The 22,115-nt window shown below is 39.7% G+C and overlaps 2 protein-coding genes across 16 annotated transcripts in view; both read left to right on the top strand.

Annotated features, from left to right (window-relative positions):
• LOC105222874 (tau-tubulin kinase homolog Asator) overlaps positions 1-22,115 on the top strand; it is a 763,131-nt gene that overhangs the window by 421,014 nt on the left and 320,002 nt on the right. The gene's annotated exons all lie outside the window — the stretch shown is intronic.
• LOC125779131 (craniofacial development protein 2-like) overlaps positions 1-22,115 on the top strand; it is a 409,833-nt gene that overhangs the window by 159,011 nt on the left and 228,707 nt on the right. The gene's annotated exons all lie outside the window — the stretch shown is intronic.

Genomic DNA, 22,115 nt, shown 5'->3' with positions numbered 1-22,115 from the left:
TTAAGCGTTTGGTGCGCCGTATTCGACGTGTTCGACCTGAGTATCGCGAAGATGAAAATTGGCGTTTGTTGCACGATAATGAGCCGTCTCATCAATCGACGCTTGTGACCGATTATTTAACCAAAAATCACATTTTAACCATTCCACTCCCCGTATTCACCTGATATGGTACCGTGCGACTTCTTCCTTTTCGGAAAAGTGCATTTGCCCATGAAAGAAAAGCGTTATGCAGACGTTGAGGCCATTCAAAAGGCTTGTATCGGCATACTGGCAACGAGCTAAAACACTCATTCGACATGCTTTTGGATCATGCATAAAGCTGTATTGAAGCAGATGGAGACTATTTTGAATGAAATAAATTGATTTTGCCGAAAAACCCATTTGTTCTGTTTTTTTGTCTTTAAGTTCTGTTTACTTTGGAACGGTCCTTGTATAATAAGCGCATCCGATCACTTTTATACTGCTAAATTCAAAGTGCTATAGGAAAAACCGCGGCCTCCGACGCGCTATTTATAGGCACGCTCCCGCCGCCCGGTACCGCCGCAAACGCTACAAATCTATAGTGTCTTTGAAAGTGTTCATTTAAATCATATTCTGTAAAGAGCCGAAAAATCTATATTAAGTCAGCAGTGTATTAAAGGTATTTTACTGTATAGGAATTAATGCTGTATTGGTTAAAATCGTTTCGAAAATTAGCCATTATTTGTCGTAAAAAGTAAATGACAAAAAAATTTTATTGTTAGATATCCATAAAAGATAGAGATACACCATCGTGGAGTTTTTTGTAGGCCCTTTCAATGTGTACAATATTTAGTACATTCTGTCAAGAAAGTATCGGGAGTTTATAAATAAAACGAAAATTTTAAATCATCACCCAAATTTATTTTATCGCCTTCAAAATAACATCAATCTGAAGCGATGCGCATGTGCCAACGCTTTTCCCAATCGTCAAAACATTTTGTCATAGGCATTTTCCGGGTTGGCGTTCAACTCTCGCGTCGAATTTGTTAAGATGTCTTCAATTGAGTCGAAGCGGATTACCCGAAGTGGATATTTTAGTGTGAAGAAAGGTAAAAGTCACATGGAGCTAAAACAGAGAGAGTCGGTACATGTTCAATGATATTTGTTGAGTATTTGGCCAAAATTTAACACAAATACTTTAAAAAATTTTGCAAAATTCGACAAACACTACTGAGGTCGACTGACATAAATAGCTGCTGTAAACACACTGGTTGACAAATCGCGCTAATATTTGGCTTCATAATTAAGGACAGTTATACCAACCCAGGAAAAAATATTTACCTGCCTTCCATATAAGCAGGAGATGAGAGGGGGGAAATGAAGAATTCCCAATACTTTCTTGACAGAATGTACATTATTTTGATAAAAATAATGGGGGGAAAAATGTAATTATTTACGACATCACATTGGCAACCTCAAATAGCAGTAATTATCCAATATTTAATGGATGTTATTATACATATAAATCTCCCTCTACAATCACTCTGTCTATTAAAAAAACCGCATTAAAACCCGTTGCGTAGTTTTAAAGATTTAAGCATAGATAGGGACATAAAGACAGAAAAAACGAATACTAAGTATATAGTGATATGTGTTTTTTTATTATTTTTATTGTTCTTATATTTTTTTTTAAGAAGTGAAATATTCAAATGATTTCTACAAACAACAATTTTTAATTTGCTTATGGTTTGAAATATAATTTTTGTATTTATGAATTGTATTGAATTTTACCATAAAGAGATAAAAAGTATCCTACGTACTTACCCTGGTTCTACGCTATCTCCCCACCAATTTGCAGCTAAGCCGGTTCAGACGTTCTTGAGTTATGAATGGTGTAACTAACACGACTTTCTTATATACGGTAAATATAAACGATATATATATATACGATGTATATATACGATATGTATATATAATATATATGTGGTTTTTTTTAATTGTTTTTGTTATTGTGATTTTGTGTGTGTATGTTTTTTTTTGAAGAAATTAAATATTCTAGTGATTCCTACAAACATGAATTTTTAACAAATGCTTATGATTTGAAATATAATTTTTGTATTTATGAATTATATTGAAATTTAACATAAAGAGATAAAAAGTATCATATATCCTTACCCTCGTTCTAAGCTATCTCCCCAGCATTTGGCAGCTAATTCGGTTCAGCCGTTCTGGAGTTATAATTTGTGTAACTAACACGACTTTCTTTAATATACATACTAGTCTAAACCCGCGGCTCCGCTCGCCCTTTGTTATCAAAGATATCATTTATCGTGATAGCAAAATAATAGAATAGTTAAATTGGCAATCTACATTTTTTACTGACACCATAAATCACTTAAGGAATACATACATAAATATGTATGATGTAAGAACATTTGCATTGCATCGTATATCGTTACACATATACGAGGGCTGTCCGATAAATAACCGACCTCAACGTGAAGCTAGCGGCACATCTGAAAAAAAGTTTCTACTTCAAATTGTGCATATTATAATAGCTACTCGCGAAAATTTCAGAAATTTGTCTTGCGCAATTATCTGTTGACAGTCGTTTTTGTGAGTCTATTTCGGTGATTTCCCCAAAATGGAAAAAATTGAATATCGAGCTGCAATTAAATTTTTATTTTTGAAAGGCAATACGCCTTCACAAATCAAAGATGAGTTGGATTCTGTGTATGGTGACTCTGCACCATCGTTTACCACCGTAAAATTTTGGGCAGCTGAATTTAAACGTGGTCACAGGAGTTTGGAAGATGATGAACGTCCTGGGCGTCCAAAAACTGTAACCACTAACGATAACATCGCTTAAGTTCATCAATTGGTACTAGACGACCGCCGGATTAAAGTTAGGGAAATAGCTGAGATTATGAAGATGTCAAAAGAAACTGTTTGTCACATATTAAACCAAGATTTGGGCATGAAAAAGCTGTCCGCGTGTTGGGTGCCGCGTTTGCTTACGCTAGACCACAAACGTGCGCGCATGAACATTTCCAGCGCTCTGTTGGCTCAGTTTAGAGGCAATAAGACCGAGTTTTGGCGCCGATTGATAACTGTAGACGAAACTTGGATTCATCATTATAAGCCCGAAACAAAAACCCAATCTAAACAGTGGATTGAAAAGGGGGAACCAGCCCCAAAAAAACCTAAAGCTGTGTATTCGGCTGGGAAAGTGATGGCGAAGCGGGACAGTCGCCATGGCGAAAATCCACGAATTGCGGTTCGAACTGCTTGACCATCCACCTTATTCACCGGATCTAGCACCAAGCGACTTTTTTTTGTTTCCTCAACTTAAAATTGCGCTCGGTGACCAGAGATTTTCGTCAAATGAGGAGGCAATCTCTTTCGTGAACTCGTATTTTGCAGACAAAGACGCCAAGTACTATTTGGAAGGGTTGCAGAGATGGGAGCATCGCTGGGAGAAGTGTGTGGAGTTACAAGGAGACTATGTTGAAAAAAAAAAAAAAAAATTTTGAAAAAGTCGCGTGCATCATGGTTAGGTCGGTTATTTATCGGACAGCCCTCGTACATATGTATGTGCTTCTTGTTATAGTGAATAACAGTGCAGGAGTAGAGCAGAAGAGAGCGCGTCTCACGCCTTATATCTAATCGTATTGTAATATTTTGTCCAACATTCATCGAATGTAATTGCAAAATCAACTTATAAAACCCAGATACTACACTTAAGAAAACACGGACTTGGACTTCAGGAATATTTGTCAGCTATTATGCATTCATCTCAAACCCATCGGAATTCAATTACAACTATCACTATAATTCATATATATGTGTACTCTGCCAGTAGATGTGTGATTTTATTTTGCATTTTTGAAGTAAAAGAATGTCCAAATGATTCTTACATGAATATTGAGCACATGCTTTTGTTTTGAAATACATTTTTTTATTTATGAATTGTTATGACTTTTAACATAAAACGATAAAAAGTAGCTTAGGACCGTATTGAGGTTCCAAGCTACCTCATCACAAATTTTCATCCAAATCAGTTCAGCCGTTCTTGAAGTATAAATTTAGATATAAATTGCGAAATCAAGGGTGATTTTGCAAAAAAGGCCGCCGTTAGGACCTAAGGACTACCCGTACAAATTTTCACGTCTTTAAGTGCTGTTGTTCGGGCGTAACGAATGGACATAAAAAAGGCGTTTAAATTTTAGATATAACATATAGTGTTTAACTGAGTTAGGCCTCCTTCCATTCTGCCCGGGAAAAACTGGCGCACCCTAAGAAAACACAATACCCCACATCCGATGACACCACATAGGACAACATACCACACCATCACATCTAGTCTGTACACCAACCCACTAAACAAAAAGGATGGGAAAAGGGGTAGCAGAAACAAATCGTCACATACTATCCGCATATCAATATTCGTCTACAAGACATTCCATCCTACGCCGAAATTCGCGCCACAAGGTGCGTTCCAAAGTAAACAAGACTTTAAAAAATACAAAACAAATGGTGTTTTTGAATGGCCTCTACGTCTGCATAACGCTTTCCTTTCATGAGCAAATGCATTTTTCCGAAAAATAAAAAGTCGCACGGTGCCATATCAGGTGAATACGGGGAGTGGTTAATGGTTAAAATGTGATTTTTGGTCAAATAATCAGTCACAAGCATCCTTCGAATGTTGGATTCTGAGTAATTTTTGGTCGTCAATCAATTTGTGTGGAACAAACCGTGCACACATGTTTCGTTAGCCCAAATGTTCGGTCAAAATGCGATAAATCGATGTTTTGAAAATGTTCAATTCCATTTCTCTGAAATTCAATGATGATTTCGTCTGATTTTTGATGAATTCACGCACAGTTTCGATGGAATTTCCGGTGATCACGGATTTTGATTTGCCCACATCTTGATCGTCATTTATGTCCTCACCACCACTTTGAAAATGTTGAAACTACTCGTGCACTCTGCTACGGGATAGATAATCACCGCCATAAACTTATTTCATCAATTGAAACGTTTCGGTAAAAGTTTTACCAATTTTAAAACCAAATTTAATGTTGGCTCTTTGTCCGAAGCTAATTTTCGCACCGATAACACCAACATTCTGACACTTAAAACGCAATCGATAAAAAAAGCATATTCTAACACACCTGTCGACATATAGATGGCGCCACCAGAGGGCGCTAGATTCAAAAAATCCTGTTTATTTTAGAAATCACCTTGGACTTATTGTGAATTATGTATCCCTTATTTTTGAGTTAAACTAAAGGTTTAAAATTTTCTTTTAGAAAAATGCTAATGCAGTATTTTACATGCATTTTCTTTTTTCTGGCAAACTTCAATAAAGTCACTTGACACAATTATGAATTATATTTTTCTAAACTATACACTGCTGCTGATACTGCACGCGCACACACACGATCGGTCGGTATTCCCAACTTCAAAGTTAAAAGTGGACGTGCGGATCAGCGGTCGAAAATCTGGTGAAACGTTTCTTACACCGGCGTAAATCGAATTAAGAGCACCCCGATCTGACCAAACTTCTTTGATCGGTTGGGTGGTGAAATAGAATTTTGGTTGGTGTGTAGTGTGGTTGGTAAGATGTATGATGTGGTATGGTTGTGTTTGTTGCGTGGGGTTGTGTGGTGTGATGCTGTAAGTTGTGTGTGATGAATGTAAGTTGTCGATGAATGTTGCGTTGTGTGATGAATGTTGTGTTGAGGGACGAGATGTCATGAAGTCGCATAAACACACCTAAATAATAAAACTACATAAAGACCGAGCGCGAGAGCTCCAAACAAAAAATACATAATTGCAATATCAAAACGGGCGCGAATTCTTCAAACAAACTAGAATAAACAAAAAAACAACAACAAACACACTAAAACCAGGGACAACCAACTGAAAGCGGAGAAGGAATTGGTATCAACAGCCTGAATATCCGTAGACACACCCACACATACATATATTATCCCCCTCAAAAAACCCTTGAAGGAAGATAAAGTGAGTTGTATTGATTCCACTTATTATTATTGCATATGATGTCCGTGTGTATGTATGCCTAAAGTTACAGTTTTATATATACAATTACATAAAACCTGTAATAAAATATCCGTTTGGTTAATATAACAAAACTGGTACAAAGGGTAAGAATTTTCGTTTTGATTTGCAGAAAAAATCAAAATGGCGATATAAAATAAATATACATACATCCCCAAATATATACATATGTACATAAAAGTGTTAGCCTCATATGCTTTCCTTTGTGTTCCAAACATAACAATTTAACAATCAGAATAACGAATTCAAGTATGTACACCCAACTCTTTTTTAAACGGGTTCTTTTTGCACGGATTTGAAGTTACACGGTTGAGAAAAATTTTTTTTTGTAAAAATTTTGTAATCTACTACGGTTTTTAAATCACTGCCTTTTAATTATGTTTGTTTTTACCACACTTAGCACCATTGTTGAAATGAACATACATAGTGGTAACTGGAAAATCCCCTTATTCTATAACTCTTATCTACACATTTTGTTCGCATGATATTTACATTGCTGAAATGGATATCTCCAGCGAATATACCGACTTTAGTCCAGTTCGTCACAAACAATGGCGCTTGTTATCAAGTATTATCGACGAATAATTATGTACCAATGTTAATATTTTTTTCTTATTTCTATTCTAATTTTTCTGTTCTTAGTTCTGGATTAACAGATTTTTTTGTTTTTTGCTTAGTCAACCAATTTTTCACCTGTATGAATTATGTATTTTAAGTTTTAATGCTCAATAAAATGCCATATGAACAGACAATTTGTATGCATATCCGAAATTTTATAGTTTTCAACATTTTTTACACGGTTTTTCTAAGTAAATATAGCTCTTTATTTAATCTTACACGGTTTTCAGATGACATGGAACGTATCCCCCCTTTTTCTATAGGAAACGCCTCTTTTTTACACGGATTTCTTAGGAACGTATCTACCGTGTAAAAAAAGAGTTGGGTGTACTTACAAATTTGTCCGGCAATACCCCTTATGTTTAACGAAAACAATAAGCAGGATTTCATAAACTATGTATGTAAGCAAAGGCACAAATATAAATTGCAATTACGACATAAAAACAAAACAAGAGAGACAAAAAATACAAATATATATAATACATAAGCTACTTCAGTTTTTTCAATTCCGTTTTCGCGCTCTCTTTTCAGAGCGAACATATATATATATATAAATATATTTGTACATATAATCATACGAAACTAAACAAAATCTCAACATATTACATATGAACACATTTGTAGAAACATATGTATATTCAAACTCCATATTGGCAACTATCCGGCAATACCCCTTGTATATTTTACAATTTTTCCCGGCACTCACGTTGTAATAATAAAATGCGAAACGAAAATTAAAAATGGAGCACGGAGCACGTCTGCTGTTTATCGTATCGTAAACCAAAAAGAGGCTAGTGCCTTGTCCGTCGGTCCCTTTTGTTCTTTTTTGTGTGGTGTCCTCATGTGTGTTAAATTCGTGATGTTGGTATTTTGTACGTGTGATGTGGAATCTGATGCTGATGTGGTGTGAAATGAAGATGTGGTGTGGAATTATATTGTGGTGAATGTAATGTGTGTGGTGTGGAAGTGTAATATTGTGAAGGGGGTCTGAGACTCATTTAGCCATCCCGGCCCCCTAGGCAACTGATTAGCCTCGGAGTCGCTGCATCTGTTGCAGCGTTGCCACGCCACCCGTGGATCGCCGTGGTTGGGGTCTAGGCTGACGACGCCGAATAGACATTCCGACCCGCTGATGCACTCGCGTTACGGGTTGATGCCTCGTTGCGTGGCTGCGAGGTATACTTGGCCTATGATCGTCGCGCATCGTGGTGCGATGTAGCAGCGTGTGATGCGGCCGGTTGCAGATTTGGCACAGACCCCTCGATTTTCACTCTTGCAACCTATGCGTCTGCGATAGGCAGTTCACACAGTGCCCATGTGCCTGGGCAACTTTCTGCCGCTGTAACGGTCGCATCCCTCTGAATATCCTACAATGGTGCAGGCGATGTGGGCGTCGACATAGGGGGCATCTTATGCGATTCCCGTCCAGGACCCGTGATGAGCGGTTGCCTGTTGCAGGTGCGGTTACCGGTGCTGTTGCAACGGCAGCTCGGAGCGCTGGGGTAGGTCCGGTGCGTTGCACGCTGGTAGCCGACCGAACGGTTGGCGTGGCTAATTCTTGGGTATCTACGTCCATGGTAATCTATGTATAAAGGAGATCGGGAATTATAAATCTGTCATACAATTAGATATGGGCAATCGTGCCACGATATGTGGCAGAAATGGGTCGTCGTATTGATCGACCATTTTTTGTTAGGTTTCTTTGTTATTTTTTGACGATTGGTTATTCGTTGGCGGTTTGTTATTTTTTATCGGTTTGTTATTGGCGTATTTATCGTTTTATTGTTAAATTTAATGATTTTATTATATCGCGTTTTGGTTTTTTCGGTTTTCGGAGTCGCGGTCGTCGGTGGTTGGTAAAAAGCACAGCTTCACGAGCGGTCTGGTTAGTGTTCCGTTTTGCGTACGGAGATCCACGACTCGTATGTGACCGTCGGAGCCATAATGTCGCTTTTCTATGCGGCCAAACCGCCATTCGGTAGGTGGGAGACAATCATCATGAATGAGGACACAGTCTCCAAACTTTGGCCCATTTTCTGATGTTTTCCATCGATACCTCTTATGGAGGTCATTTAAATAGTCTTCTTTCCATCTCCGACTGAAATTAAGGAGAATTTTAATTCTCTCCCATCGATTTAATAAGGATAGCGACTCCACGCCTGGCTCAGGTATGGTCAGAATGGGTGCTCCTTTGAGAAAGTGCCCTGTTGTAAGAGCTGTTAGATCGGAGGGATCTTGTGAGAGTGTCGTCAATGGCCATGAATTGAGAACGGCTTCAATACGAATTACTAATGTTGTAAATTCTTCAAAGTTAAACTTGTAGTTTCCAGCTACTTTTTCAAAGTGGGATTTAGAGCTTTTTACCGCTGATTCCCATAAACCACCCATATGAGGACCGCTTGGAGGGATGAACTGCCAGTTAATGCCTTGGGGAGCGTACAGTTGTACAATCTCAGGTGAAACTTGCTTGATAAAGTCCAGAAACTGCTTTTCAGTAGCTCTTTGAGCTGCTATAAATGCCCTGCCATTGTCGCTCATGAGTTTTGAAGGAAAACCACGTCGTCCGACGAAGCGGGCAAATGCCGCGAGAAAAGCCTCTTTTGTCAGATTGGTACATAGCTCGAGGTGTACTGTTTTTGTCATAAAACAATCAAAGACAGCCACGTAGCCTTTCATCAGTGTGGGAGACCTTAGCATGGACGCCTTTATTTGAAAAGGCCCAGCAAAATCGACACCTGGGATAGTGAAGGGCAGAGCAAAGTTGCAGCGTTCCGGTGAAAGTGCTGCCATAATCTACGTTCGCATCTTTTGCTTATGCATAGTGCAGATCTTGCACGAAAAAATGCATTTCTTTATCTTTGGCTTGAGTCTTGGGATATAAAACTCTTGGCGGACTATGTGTTGTATGAGGCGGTGTTTGGCATGTAATAATAAAGGGTGATTTTTTAAGAGCTTGATAACTTTTTAAAAAAAAAAACGCATAAAATTTGCAAAATCTCATCGGTTCTTTATTTGAAACGTTAGATTGGTTCATGACATTTACTTTTTGAAGATAATTTCATTTAAATGTTGACCGCGGCTGCATCTTAGGTGGTCCATTCGGAAAGTCCAATTTTGGGCAACTTTTTCGAGCATTTCGGCCGGAATAGCCCGAATTTCTTCGGAAATGTTGTCTTCCAAAGCTGGAATAGTTGCTGGCTTATTTCTGTAGACTTTAGACTTGACGTAGCCCCACAAAAAATAGTCTAAAGGCGTTAAATCGCATGATCTTGGTGGCCAACTTACGGGTCCATTTCTTGAGATGAATTGTTGTCCGAAGTTTTCCCTCAAAATGGCCATAGAATCGCGAGCTGTGTGGCATGTAGCGCCATCTTGTTGAAACCACATGTCAACCAAGTTCAGTTCTTCCATTTTTGGCAACAAAAAGTTTGTTAGCATCGAACGATAGCGATCGCCATTCACCGTAACGTTGCGTCCAACAGCATCTTTGAAAAAATACGGTCCAATGATTCCACCAGCGTACAAACCACACCAAACAGTGCATTTTTCGGGATGCATGGGCAGTTCTTGAACGGCTTCTGGTTGCTCTTCACCCCAAATGCGGCAATTTTGCTTATTTACGTAGCCATTCAACCAGAAATGAGCCTCATCGCTGAACAAAATTTGTCGATAAAAAAGCGGATTTTCTGCCAACTTTTCTAGGGCCCATTCACTGAAAATTCGACGTTGTGGCAGATCGTTCGGCTTCAGTTCTTGCACGAGCTGTATTCTATACGGTTTTACACCAAGATCTTTGCGTAAAATCTTCCATGTGGTCGAATAACACAAACCCAATTGCTGCGAACGGCGACGAATCGACATTTCACGGTCTTCAGCCACACTCTCAGAAACAGACGCAATATTCTCTTCTGTACGCACTGTACGCATTCGTGTGGTTGGTTTAATGTCCAATAAAGTAAACTGAGTGCGAAACTTGGTCACAATCGCATTAACTGTTTGCTCACTTGGTCGATTATGTAGACCATAAATCGGACGTAAAGCGCGAAACACATTTCGAACCGAACACTGATTTTGGTAATAAAATTCAATGATTTGCAAGCGTTGCTCGTTAGTAAGTCTATTCATGATGAAATGTCAAAGCATACTGAGCATCTTTCTCTTTGACACCATGTCTGAAATCCCACGTGATCTGTCAAATACTAATGCATGAAAATCCTAACCTCAAAAAAATCACCCGTTAGTACGTGGACATAATTGAGATATAATGTGGCAAGTTGCGATTTCTCTGGTATAACAATGGGATGACGTTCGTTATACGTTAGGCTTGAATTGACAAGTCGACCATTTGCACGGAGTAGACCCTTCGTATATATGAATGGATTTAGTACTAGGAGCGAGCTCTTTTTATCAATCGGCTTCGATTCTCTCAGTACTGATATCTCTTGGCTGAAGTAGCGCGCTTGAGTAGATGCGATAAGCGAGACCTTTGCTTTTTGTAAGTCTAGGTGCGTCACTGTATCGCCTTGGGGATATACTGCGCGTATTCCCTTAATTCTAAGTTTTAGTCGCTCTATGAATTTGAGCATGTAAGCGATTACCCTGAGGGCTCGGGGGTAAGATGGAAATCTCTCAAGGATGTCAGTATCATCCAATAATATGTAAAGGGGGCGATTTTTCGACCTTCTGGGGCGATAATGTTGCGCATGGCCGATTGTGGCGAAGAATCTGTGGATTCGGTTAACCATCGGGGGCCATTCCACCAGAGCGTGGTGGTTTGCAACCTCTTGTACCTAGATCTACAGGATTGTCGGCACTGGGTACGTGACGTCAAGTGGCTGATCCCACTAAGTCAAGTATTTGAGCCGTTCGGTTAGAAATATATGTTTTCCACGAGCGTGGTGTCTTTTCTAACCTTCTGGCCCGATAATGTTGCGCATGGCCGATTGTGGCCAAGAATCTGTGGATTCGGTTAACTATCGGGGGCCATTCCACCAGAGCGTGGTGGTTTGCAACCTCTTGTACCTAGATCTACAGGATTGTCGGCACTGGGTACGTGACGCCAAGTGGCTGATCCCACTAAGTCAAGTATTTGAGACGTTCGGTTAGAAATATATGTTTTCCACGAGCGTGGTGTCTTTTCTAACCAGGCTAGAGCGATTTCGGTATCGGACCATAGATATAATTTACATTTTTCAATGTTCATGTCTGCGCCATGGAAACCAGCTTTGCTAATAGTAGAGCGCCACAGAGTTCAATTTGTGGAAGATGTATCGTTTTTAGAGGTGCGACATTTGCTTTTGCCGCTAGTTGGAGGCTTGTGGTTCCGGTGTCGCTTTGTGTGCGAAAATATATATTGGCGCAATACGCCTTTTCAGAGGCATCGCAGAAGCCATGTAGTTACACTTTGTATTCGGGGAATAGTTTACCCACCGTGGAGTTTGTATCTGCGAGATGTCTTTCAGATTGTTTGCAAACTGGGACCATATTTCTAAGCGAAGAGGTTTCACTTGTTCGTCTCAGTCGGTTCCATCTAGCCATAATTCTTGTATTAAGATTTTAGCTTGGATCGTAATTGGCGACAGCCATCCTGTGGGGTCGAAAAGTTTTGCTTATCCTCGGTGGCAGTCTTTTTGTGATGGCTGATAATGCGGATATGGACTCTGTCGTGTATGAGAACTGGTCCGATATCGCATTCCATTGGATGCCTAGTGTTTTTGTTGTACTTTCCTTTTCGAATATAAGGAAATTAGTGTCCAACAAATTTTCGTTTGGAATATTTTAGAGTATATTTGGGTGATTTGCCGTAATCTTTTTTAATGGAAACCCTGCGGATTTGAGCGCTTTTATTACCTGTGATAAGACTTCGTATGCTTGTGGAAGGGTGTGACTTCCAGAATATCGTCTACATACGTTTGAGTTTTCAACACTTTAGTTGCCAGGGGAAATTATGACTTTGTGTTGTCTGCCAATTCGTGGAGTGTTCGAATGGCTAAATATGGTGCACAGTTAACGCCAAATGTAACTGTTTTTAATTTGAAGTCGCGTAAAGGACTGGTGGGGGATCTTCGGAACATAATCCGTTGAAAATCTTGGTCGTCCCCATTGAATACGTATTTGAATATACGCCAATTTAGTATCAGAAGCATTAAATTTGGTTGGAGTGCGGGTCCCGTCTTCTAATTCTCAAAATTTTTTCAATTGTGAATTGAGGTACTCGTTTGAGACTTCCTCAACTTGAGTTGTTAATGTTGTAACTGGTTCCGCAACTAGTCCACTTAGGACCCATCCGAAAATGGTATTTTGCGCCAGAAGTGTATTTGTGATTTTCTCAATACCTTCGAGTATTATCTGTGGTATGAGATCGCTGCCTAATAGAAGATCTATTTGAGCGGGGGTGTTGCAGTTTGGGTCTGCTAGCTTTAGGTGTGAAACCTTTTGCCAATGCTTGCTATTTATATGATAGCTTGGTAGCATGTTGGTTAATTGCGGTAAGACAATAGCTTCTGCTTGTATGCGCTTATCCGCTTTGGGGGAAAAGAGGGTAATGGGGCAGATTTTATTTGAGCTTTGAACAACTCTTCCGCCCATTCCCGTGTTTTCGAAATTGGGTAGTTTTTTTGGCAACTGTAGCCTGTTTTGTGCCTTAGACGCTATAAATGATCGTTGTGATCCTTGGTATATTAAGGCTCTGAGTTTAAACAGCTCTCCTCGGTGTTCGATGGAGACAACTGCTGTGGGTAATAGTACCCTGCTGTGATTTTCGCCATGTAGCGTTTGGGTTTTCAATGCCTTTGAGCAGCATGGTGCTTCTTGAAAATTTTGTGGATTTGGCACTTCGGGATTTGTTGTTGCAACTAAACCCGTGGCTCTTTTGATATTTGCGCTATTTGGGGGTAAGCTGGAAAAATTATTTATATGAAGCATCGAATGGTGTCGTTTATGACAATAGATACAGTTAAATTTGCTTTCGCACTTTTTGAGTGTATGTGCATGTGACAAGCAGTTTGAACATAGTGTTTTTGTTTTCACGAAATTGTTGCCGTCGTTAAGATTCAATTTTTTTGAATCTCTCGCAAGATTTGAGATTATGCAACAAAATGTCTTGATTTGATACATATATATGTGTACACATGTAAATATGTCACCTATATAAACTACAAACATTTTTCTTTAAAAGTATTTCTAATCAAACTTCAACTTACTTTTTTTTTGTATATTTATAATGAACTTTAGTGAACCAAGTATGTACCATTTTGGTCGACGCTTTTCCAGGTTTTGCCGAGTCATCAAAGATGTGAGTGGATTAGCATTGCCCTGATAGAAGACCTTTTTGTTGATCGGGACACTCGATTCGATTGCTTGCTTCAATTTTATCAGTTGTTGACAATAAAATGTAGAATTATTCGTTCGACCAGACTGGAGCAACTCATAGGGGATGATTCTTCTCCATTCCAACCAAATACTCAGCATATTCTTTCGAGGCGTCAATTCTAGCTTTGCGACCATTTGTTAAGCTTCGTTACAGTTGGACCTTGATCTTTTTCGCACATTATTGTCGTATTTGATTCGCTTTCGAAATAGTACGATTTCATTTCGTTTCAGCAATGAATCGAAGATGTTAATTCGGTCCATTAAACTCTTCACAGACAATTCATGTGGTACCCAAACATCATGCTTCTTTTTATACCCAGCCTTTTTTTCATAGTTCAAAACCGTTTGATGATGAATGTTAAGTTCTTAAGCGATGTCACGGCTGCTTCTGTGATGGTCCTGGTCAATCTTTTCCATAATTTCATCGACTTTTTCAACGATAGTCGACCAGAGAGAGGTGTATTTTGCACATCGAAATTTCCAGAACGTAAGCGAACGATTGTTGTGCTACACGAACTGATACAACAATTAGCCTTTTCTTCGTCCCTTCGGGCCCAATTTCCACTCAAGTCTCGTATGGGCATGTTGAAATTGACTCTTGGCTTCATGAACTTTTGAACTTTCCAAAGGGAATTTCGTTTGTTTAAGTTTGTACACTGCGTCTTTATATACTTTTCGGTATTGAATTCTTCTTTCGCGAGCAACCTTCTGGCGTTGTATGGGCTGCCTGCCACGGAAAATAATGCAATGCTGTAGCCGATGAGAGCGCCGACACAGGGGAAATCGCGGCTGGTGCTGAGGGAGGTGGTAGTGGTCGCGTACTACTACGAGGAGCGGTTGCAGGAGGAGTTGCCGCTGGGCTTCGTGGCGCTGGAGCTGCCGCAGGGCGTGGCACAGTAATGGTGGACCTCACTGTTGGCGTTAGCACGCTGGGCATATTCACATCCATATTGATCTGTATTAAGAAGTTATTTTAATTACAAATTTGTTGCATGCAAATTTATATGGCAATTGTGCCACGGTATGTGGCAAGATTGGGTCGTCATGTAGATCGACCATTGCGGTTAGGTTCGTTAGTGGTTTCGACTAGGTTTTACTTGCGGGTTCATCGATTAATTAATTGATTTTTAAATTTTGTTTGCGGGATTATCGGCGGTTTTTTCATTATAATAGAAAACATAGTTTCACGAGCGGTCTTATTAACATGCCGCTTTGAGTGCGGAGATCAACGACTCGTACATGACCGTTGGAACCGTAGTGTAGTTTTTCTGTGCGGCCAAGCCGCCATTCGGTAGGGGGTAGACAGTCATCAGGGATGATGACACAATCTCCAAGCTTGGGCGCCTTTTCTGGACTCTTCCATCGCTAGCCTTTATGAAGGTCCTTTATGTACTCTTCCTTTCATTGGCGGCTGAAATCGTGATGCAGAATGGGTGCTCTTTTGAGAAAATGCCCTGGTGTCAGGGCTGTGAAGTCAGAGGGATCTTGCGAGAGGGTTGTGAGTGGTCGTGAATTGCGAACGGCTTCAATTCGCACCAACAGTGTGGTGAACTGTTCATAATTAAATTTGTAGTTTCCAGCTACCTTTTTGAAGTGGGATTTAAAGCTTTTTACAGCTGATTCCCATAAACCACCCATATGAGGATCGCTTGGGGGGATAAATTGCCAATTAATATCTTGGGGGCATACCTTTGTACAATCTCGGGGGAGTCTTGTTTGATAAAATCCACGAACTCCTTTTCAGTGGCTCTTTGGGCTCCAATGAAAGTTTTACTACTATCGCTCATCAGTTTTGATGGGAAACCGTGTCGTCCGACAAAGCGAGTAAATGCCGCGAGAAAACCCTCCTTTTTCAGATTTGTACACAGCTCGAGGTGTACTGCCTTTGTCGTAAAACAGACAAAGACAGCCACATAGCCCTTCTTTAGAGTGGGGACCTTAGCATGGACCCCTGTATCTGAAAAGGCTCAGCAAAATCGACCCCTGTAATGGTCAAAAGCGGAGCGAAGTGCAGTGCGTTCGCAACTTCTGCTTGTGCAAAGTGCAGATCTGCACATGAAAATGCATTTCTTTATTTGGGGTTTAAAACGGGGAATATAGAACTCTTGGCGGACTATATTCTGCATTAAGCGATGTTCAGCGTGAAGCATGTTTAAACGGATATAACTGAGGAGTAATGTGGCAAGCTGGGATTTCTCTGGTATAATTAGAGGGTGGCGTTCGTTATACGTCAGGCTTGAGTTGGCAAGCCTACCATTCGCATGAAGCAGACCTTTCGTGTGTAAGAATGGGTTAAGTACTTTTACCAATGGGTTTTGAATCTCTTAATAAAGAGATATCGCGGCTGAAGTAGCGCATTTGCGTGGATGCGATTAGAGCGACCTTTGCCATCGGAGGTTCTAGGTGCGTCAATCGCATGGGGGAGATTCTGGGTCAAGTGCACCGCCTTGCACCCTCTTGTACCTAAATCGGAAGCACTGGCTACGTGTCGCCAAGTGGCTGACCCCACTAGGTCAAGTATTTGTGACGTAAGATTAGATGACGTGTGGTGGTTTTGGCAACCAGGCTAGGACTACTTCAGAATCGGACAAGAGATGCAATCTGTATTTCTTCATGTTTAAGTGGATCTGCACCATGGAAACTAATTTTGCGAGTAGTAGGGCGCCACAGAGCTCAAGTCGAGGTAGGCTTAGCGTTTTTGGAGGAGCCACTTTAGCTTTCGCTACTAATTAGTGGCTTGTGGTCGCGTTATCGCTTTGTGTGCATACATAGATAGTGGCACAGTGTGCCTTCTCAGAGGCGTCACAGAAGCCGTGTAAGATATCGTTTAGATTGCTCGCGAACTGGGACCACTTTTCTAAATGAAGTGGTTTTACTTGTTCGTCCCAGTCGGTTCCATCTAGCCATAATTCTTGTATCAGAATTTTTGCTTGTATCATAATTGACAAAAGGCACCCTACGGGGTCGAAAGGTTTTGTCACCGAGAATAAAATTTGCCTTTTTGTTATAGCTGAAACCCTGCTGCACTTTGAGCGCTTGTGTCACTTGTGCTAGTGACTCGTATGCCTGTGGAAGACTATGGCTTCCAGACAGAATGTCGTCTACATACGTTTGTGTCTTCAACACTTGTGTTGCCATAGAAAATTCTGACTTTGTGTCTTCTGCCAGTTCGCGGAGTGTACGAATGGCTAGGTATAGGGCACAGTTTACGCCAAAGGTTACTGTTTTTAATTTAAAGTCGCGTAGTGGACTATTGGGAGATTTTTGGAAAATAATTCGCTGAACATTTTGATCATCTTTATGTACGACTATTTGTCGATACATTTTCTCGACATCCCCATTTAAAACGTATTTGTACATACGCCAGTTTAATATGAGGAGCATTAAATCTGGCCGAAGCGTGGGTCCCGTAAATAAAATGCCATTTAAGGAATCCTCCGAACTTGAGGATTTTGATGCATTATAGACAACTCTTACCTTTGTGGCTTTTTTGTCTGGCTTTATTACTGCATGATGTGGCAGGTAAAATTAATAGTATTTACTTTTTTTAATTTTTTCGCCAGCACTGACTTCCTCCATGCGGTCTAAATGGAGGTATTTTTCTAAAATCCTATCGTATTTTGGTTTTAGCTCGCCTTTTTTGAGTAGGGTTTTTTCCATACTTAAAAACTGTTGGATAGCAGAGGTGCGGGATTGACCTAAGGCGAGTGTGTAGGGAAATTATGGCTTTAGTGTAAGTCATACGACGTACCGGCCATTATCTAATCGAGTATTTGTGGATTTGTAAAAATCCTAATAATATCGATCTTCTGGGGTTGTGATTGATATGGGGGGAGTTCTTCTAAGTCCCGAAATTTCTTCAGCTGGGTATTGAAGTACTCGTTTGAGATTTCCTCAACTTGAGTTGTCATTGTTGTGACTGGTTCCGCAACTAGTCCACTTAGGACCCATCCGAAAATTTTTTTTTGCGACAGAAGTGTTTTTGTCAGAGGCACGAAAAAATGAGAGTTTTCATTTTTTTGCTACTAAATCGTGTTATTTTACAAAAGTAGTATTTAGTTATTATAGAATGTGTGGACTTGAAATCACGAAAATTTAAAAAAAAAAAAAAATTCCAAAGTTATAGGTACTTGCGGTGACAAGCATAAGTCCTTAGATATTCATCTAAAATCAATCGGACAAAAAAAAGTTTTATAAATAGAATACTCTAAATGCTGTATAAATTTCATAAAAATCTGCTGAGCAGTTTTCGAGTTGCAGTTGTCGCCAGTTCAAAAAACATTGTTTTGAGAAAAACGCGTTTAAAGTTTCACACTAGCGCTTTGAAGTGCCCGAGCTCTCTTTGTTATTTGTCGAATAACTCAAAAACTAATTATTGTATCAACGTGAAATTTTCAGAGAGTATTTTTAAGATGTTACACGCAAAAAAAAATATTTTTTTTGAAAATTCTCTCTACCCCTAACCCCTAAGGTGTGAAATATTTTGCCAATGCTTGCTATTTATATATCTTAGAAGCATGTTTGCTAGTTGCGGTGAGACAATAATTTCTGGTTGAATGCGCTTATCCGCTTGGGGGGAAATTAGGGTAATGGGGCAGATTTTATTTTAGTTTTGAACTATACCTGTTGCACTCTTTCCGTTTGCGCTGTTTAGGGGTGAGCTGGAAAAATTGTTAATATTTAACATCGAATGATGTCGTTTATGCCAATAAACGCAATAAAATTTGCTTTCACAGTTTTAAGTATGTGTGATTGTGAAAAGCAGTTTGTGCAAAGTCTTTTTGATTTTACAAAATTGTTTGTATCTTTTTATCAACCCTCTCTGCGATTACATACTGAATAGTTAGGAAATCCTTCATTTGCGGCCACGTGGGGCATTTTTTCTTTGATGAGAGATATTTTGCCTAGCAATAACGATTTTTCTGGTAATGCGGCGGTGCATATATTTACCAGAATTGGGTTTCAATTCTGACAAACAGTTGGAAACATTGGATTGAAGTTTCATGTATTCCTCACTTGTTTCCTTTTGAATTTTGGGCAAGTTCATTAATATCGTTATTTGCTTATCTACCAGTATTCGTTCGTTTTCGTACCTTGATTTCAAAGCTTCCCAAGCCATATGGAAAATGTCCTCATTTAATGCGAACTGTTTTACTATGACGCCAGCTTGACCTTTCGTTTTGTGTCGGAGGTGTACAGTTTTTGTGCATTAGATAATTTTGGGTGGTTTATGTAAACGGCTGTGAACATATACCGGTAGGACGGCCATTGTTCATAACCCCCCTGAAAAATTTCTGTGTCACATGCGGGCACCTTGAGGTGGATACCTGAACTCGCCTCGTAACTTTGTACTTGTGGGATCTCTACTCGCGGAAATGGAGCAGGTGCAATTGCTTTAATAAATTTTAGCTGATCTACGATCATAATTTTTGTGAGCAGAAGATTTAAAGTTTTCTGGTAGATCTGAATCGTCAGTATCTACAATTGCGTCATATGCAGCCTGAAGACGTGTCCAAAAAATTTCAATTGTTTGGCTTTTTATTTCTAGCGCCGATTCAGAATTTTCTTAAATCGATGAAGACACAAATCGATTGCAATGTTTTATTAGACAGTCACTCTCAGAAATGAATTTAGAGTATGATATGTCTTTCCCCCTTTTCTGTTTCGTAGCACCTTGCTTCGAACGTGTAGCTTCTGCAGGTGTACATGGACGTTTTTCGTCAGAAATCATCTTTGGGACTTTTAGTAACTGACTTGGTTTGGAGTCCTTTGAGTCTGAGCTCATTTAAAAAATGTATAGAATATCAAACGTCTTAGTGAAACCTAGACTTGTAAATGTTTAAAAAAGGTTCGTATATAAAATTTTCAGTAGAAGGCTCTTTTGTATGTAAGGGTTTCAAAAAAATCAATAAAACCGATGGCTTTTTGATAAACCGATATTCAAAAAATATTTTCGTTTATATCGTATATATATAAGAGTAAATAAGAATTTTTTAAAAACTTGATATGACAAGAAGCTTTACATATTTGATAGTGTGTGTATCCGCGAACTCTTTTAAGTCAAGAAGAGTTTTGAACGAAATGCTTAGACGTGAACTCTTTTAAGTAAATAAGAGTTTTCAAAAAATCAAAAAAATATTTATTACGCGTATACAGAATATCGCTTATATTTGATTTAATTACTTGTTGTTGAGCGGAAATATTTTATACGTTTTATTTTTCTATATATATATTTGTTTTATTTATATTTTATGGCCAAATATCCTATAGGATATACCTATAGGTGGATCTTTTAATTAGTATGTGCTAATGAGCGCTCGTTTTAGAGATCACTGCATGAGTTTTCTCGTAAAATAATCGATTTTTCGAATGTCACGAATCGATTCCTAATCGACTTCGACTACTGAAGATCGATTTAAAAAAATCGATTATTTTACGAGAAAACTCGATTTTCGAGTAGAATCGGAATCGAGTTTACCATCCCCACTGGCAGCCATCGCGTGCACATACATATAATAACCTCCGTACAATAACCACCACAAAAAAAATGATTTTTTCCATGTTATTTATATGGAAAATAGAAAATTTGAAAGAGGCACCTCTTAATATTAATATTAAGAGCTCATCTTTTGAGTGACGTTGTTTTTCACATTTTCGAAAGTTTTTAGCCTGTTTTTCAGTTGAAAAAAAGGTTGCCTCAGAATGACACACTCTAATGTATATAAATATTTTATTTTTTATATATGATTTGTGTCCGTTATTCTTATAGGGTATACCTATAAGCGGATCTTTTGTGATTGTCTTATGTGCTAATGAGAGCTTGTTTAGAGATCACTGCACTTTATACATATATGTATGTATACGTTTTTACATACAATCCTGTTTTTTTTTTGTCGCTCAAAGCGAATGTGGACTTTGAAGCGATATTTATATATCGAAAGTGGGGTGAAGCCACAATCCGCATCAAAGCGAGGTTCTTCAACATATCGCTGATTTGCGCCCATGCCCCGACGGAAGAGAAGGACGATGTGACCAAAGATGCCTTTTATGAGTGCTTGGAGCGCACTTATGAGAGATGCCCCCGCCACGATGTCAAAATCGTGCTTGGCGACTTCAACGCCAGGATGGGTAAAGAAGGGTTGAGGCTGATCGACTTCGCCGGGGCCCGAAATATGGTTATTTGTAGTACTAGATTCCAGCATAAGAAGATGTATCAAGCTACCTGGCTGTCTCCCAAAAACCACCAACCAGATCGATCATGTTGTGATAGAGGGAAGACACGTCTCCAGTGTTTTAGATGTGCGTGCGCTCCGAGGTCCTAACATCGACTCGGATCACTATATTGTTGAGGCCAAAATTCGCACCCGCCTCTGTGCAGCAAAAAACGCACGCCAACAAATACAAGGAAGGTTCGACGTCGAGAAGCTGCAATCACAACAGACAGCCGAACGATTTTCTACTCGGCTTGCACTCCTACTCTCTGAGAGCACTCGTCAACAACTCGGTATAACGGAACTGTGGGACGGCATTTCAAACTCCTTACGAACAGCTGCAACCGAAACCATTGGTTTTCGGAAAGTGCAAAAGAACAGCTGGTACGACGAGGAGTGCCGTGTCGCAGCGGAGAGAAAACAGGCTGCCTACATCGCAACGTTGCGAACGACCACAACACGTGCGGGATGGGATAGATACCGAGAGTTGAAAAGGGAAGCGAGACGCATTTGTAGACAGAAAAAGAAAGAGACCGAAATGCGTGAGTACGAAGAGCTTGATAAGCTGGCCGACAGGGGTAATGCTCGAAAATTCTACGAAAAGATGCGGCGACTTACAGAAGGTTTCAAGACCGGAGCATACTCTTGTAGAACCCCCAAAGGTTATCTAGTCACCGATGCTCAGAGCATACTTAAATTATGGAGGGAACACTGCTTCAGCCTGCTGAATGGCGATCCCCCAATTGATGACGATAGAACCGACGTTCCATTGCCCGACCATGAAGAAGTTCAAATAACAATTGCCCCATGAAGAACAACAAAGCGGCAGGGGCCGATGGATTGCCGGCCGAGCTATTTAAACACGGCGGC

This window comes from Bactrocera dorsalis, chromosome 6 (assembly GCF_023373825.1).
Source record: "Bactrocera dorsalis isolate Fly_Bdor chromosome 6, ASM2337382v1, whole genome shotgun sequence".
Classification (NCBI taxonomy): Eukaryota; Metazoa; Arthropoda; class Insecta; order Diptera; family Tephritidae; genus Bactrocera; species Bactrocera dorsalis.
This window is presented reverse-complemented; position numbering and strand designations above follow the sequence as displayed.